The sequence below is a fragment of the Bidens hawaiensis genome, unplaced genomic scaffold (assembly GCF_021521415.1).
Source record: "Bidens hawaiensis isolate Kalapana, Puna unplaced genomic scaffold, B.hawaiensis_p1.1 tig00014098_1, whole genome shotgun sequence".
NCBI lineage: Eukaryota > Viridiplantae > Streptophyta > Magnoliopsida > Asterales > Asteraceae > Bidens > Bidens hawaiensis.
In genome coordinates this window covers 528,344-531,376 of record NW_027492213.1, presented here as the reverse complement: position 1 = coordinate 531,376, position 3,033 = coordinate 528,344, and the positions used below count along the sequence as shown (strand labels likewise).

At 31.9% G+C, this 3,033-nt stretch overlaps 1 pseudogene across 1 annotated transcript; it reads left to right on the top strand.

The window, feature by feature from the left end:
• Positions 1–1,145: 1,145 nt before the first annotated feature.
• LOC143545936 (deSI-like protein At4g17486) lies at positions 1,146–2,499 on the top strand (annotated as a pseudogene). The gene is made up of 3 exons (XR_013137529.1): positions 1,146–1,419; positions 1,836–2,123; positions 2,238–2,499. The product of XR_013137529.1 is annotated as a deSI-like protein At4g17486 (transcript).
• The last annotated feature ends 534 nt before the right edge of the window (positions 2,500–3,033 follow it).

Sequence of the window (3,033 nt, the reverse complement as noted above, 5' to 3'; positions counted from 1 at the left end):
TGATCAAAAGTTCAGTTTAAACTAAAATCATTTATCTTTAAACTGACGTTTTAAAATTGTTTTAAGAATGCATATGCCCCTTGTTGCTTAAAATTTGAAGTTCAAGTTGTTCGATTGCCCCCAAAACGACACTTATCATCCTTGTTTTATTATACACATCTTCATTTATTCAATTTTTACATGCTTGTTTTCTCATACGCCTTAACATTACTAATTTACCATAGGATTGTGGGCTGACAACGTCACAACACCTTTTTACGCACTATTGTTACTCTTCATTAGTCTGTGTCTATCATCATTGATAATATACAACTGGGTTGTGGACTTACAACACCCTTTTACGTACTATGATTACACTTCACTAGTCTTGATCTATCATCATTAATTAATATATAGTTAAGTCTTGTATCAACCACTACATAAATAAGTTGATTAATAATTCAACCGTGCATCAAGGGTATTCTTTTTGTCAATTAGTTGTTATGTTATTTATATGATAAACTGTTATAATTAAGGGGCATTTACATATTTTCCAATAATTAATGTTTTATAGCATTTAGATGCATAAGAGAACACTAAAAGAAAGTTTGAACGCAAATATGGTGTATGAATCATTGAACCAACAGGAAGCGTTAGTATAAATTACTTTGATCTACTATTAATTTGTTGTAGATTGTTCTTTACTATATTATACTGCGTGAGATCCTATATAAATAAATTAACTTATTAAGCATATGAATTACCAAAGTAATTCTTATTATTTCACCGTTTTGAACTAGATTATTTACACTACAAAAATGAAGTGAGTAATAATAATTATCTTGAATTTAAAAAATATAGAGTAATAATTATCTCATATAAAAAGCTGTTTGTATTTCATTCTATCACTTATTTTATAACTCATTATTTGTTAAAATATTGTTTAAAACTTTATCAACTACCGAAAATTATATTAAAGCAACCGTATTTTACTTGAATGCACATGCATCTTTCTAATGATTATTCAACCAATAAATTAATCAAACAACTCTAGCTCAAATTATACAACCAAATACACTTAAAAAAACATAATAACTTTCGAAAAAAAATAATAATAAAGCTATCATATATATTTTTCTTTAAGACGGTGGGGTCCGCGAAAAAGATGATCCTATGCTTAAATGTCGCTGATGACACAAACAAGCTTCACCTTCATCCATGCACTCCTGCCTTCGTTTCTTTTACTCTCTCTCCCACTTTCGAATAATTATTCGATTCCTTCATCAAATCTTCAACGCAACATGCTCTGTCGAGGAACTCATTCTGTAAAGTGCAGAAAGCCTGGATCCATTCCGGTGTATCTGAATGTTTATGATCTCACTTCCATGAATGAATATGCCTACTGGTTCGGTCTTGGTGTTTATCATTCCGGTGTTCAAGGTTAGATCAACAAAACTGGTTACTTATTTTTTTAAAAGACAAATTTCTTTTACTTACCTGGATGTTTTAAGGTGTTTAAGAATCTTTGCATCTGTCCGTCACTCTGCCACTAGGGCCTGGGCACCTAGCATGGGAGAAGTTTAGTTAGGGCCCAGGTTTTTCGTAGTGGCGTAAATATCCGTGTTTTAGCCCGAAAATTTCTGTAGGTAGTGTAAATTTACCTATTTTTGACTTAAAATTTGAGTCCGTCCCCACGTTTATGAATTTTTTAATATATTTTGAGTCTGCCCCACAAACTCATCCAAGCTACGCCAGTGGCACCTAGACGGAATATTTGTACTTAATTTGATAATTTTTTAAATTAATTGAACAATTTGTTTAAATGTTTAACTATTATTTGTAATCGTTGATTTCAGTTCATCGAGTAGAGTATGCTTACGGATCTCATGAGCAAGCGACAACTGGAATATTCGAAGGAGAACCGAAACAGTGCGAAGGGTTCACGTTCAGAAAGCAGATTCTGATCGGATGGACGGATTTGAATCCGACCGAGGTTAAAAGAGTCATGGATGAGCTTGCTCACGAGTATAAAGGAACTTCGTATAACCTGATTACTAGAAATTGTAATCACTTTTGTAACGATTTGTGTCTCCGACTCACTGGAAACCCTATTCCGAGGTGGATCAATCGTCTAGCTAGAATCGGTAACTTTATTTTAAAACAAGTTTCTTTTACTTCCTTGGACCCGAATCCAGGACCCTTAGGTGTTAAAAGAGATTTTGTCTCTATCACTGAAAGTCTGTTTTTGTGACTTTTAGGTTTTTTGTGCGATTGCATAGTTCCCGCGAGTATAAATTTGACTAAAGTTGGAATCGATGATAAATTAGATAATAAAATGTGTAATTAAGTGGAGATTAAGGCAAAATTAAAGAGCCGTTCGAGCAGGTTTACTTCATCTTCGAGCTCTCCTGCGTCTTCTGAATCACCAGCGCGTGGTCGCACTGGAGGTCGTGGAAGAAAACTTCTTTCTCCATCAAATTGCTCATCTATAATGGTTCTTAATTCTTCTTCTTGATATTGTTCATGTGCAATGGTAATTACATCTAATTTAGTTAATCTTTGTTTCTTTTGATTTTGTTTACTTTTAACAAATTAAGTTAAGGTTTCATGGATTGCGTGAATTCTCTAAACTACAAGCTATATATGTTTTTTATTAGTTGTCTTGATTTTAAGTCAAATTGATTGACCAACTTGTAAGTAAAATATATATTTATGAGAAAAAGCATAACCTTTTGAAATTTTATCAACATATAGCGTTAGACAATACGATACGCTTTCACATTTAACTTTAGTCACAAATCGATTACAATATACGCTTTCATATTTAACTTTACTCACAAATCGATTACAATTAAAGTAATTGAATATCAATATATATCAAACTATTTGGACTTTAAAGACTAGACATGAATCTCTTTGTTAATAAACATTTAATTTATTATTCGCATGTACATTTATTTTAAGTTTTAACGATTAAAAAGAAAGTTGAGCATGAAAACGATGTAATGTATTTATCGAAAAGAATGCTAGAAAACAAATGTCGTCACTCGTCTA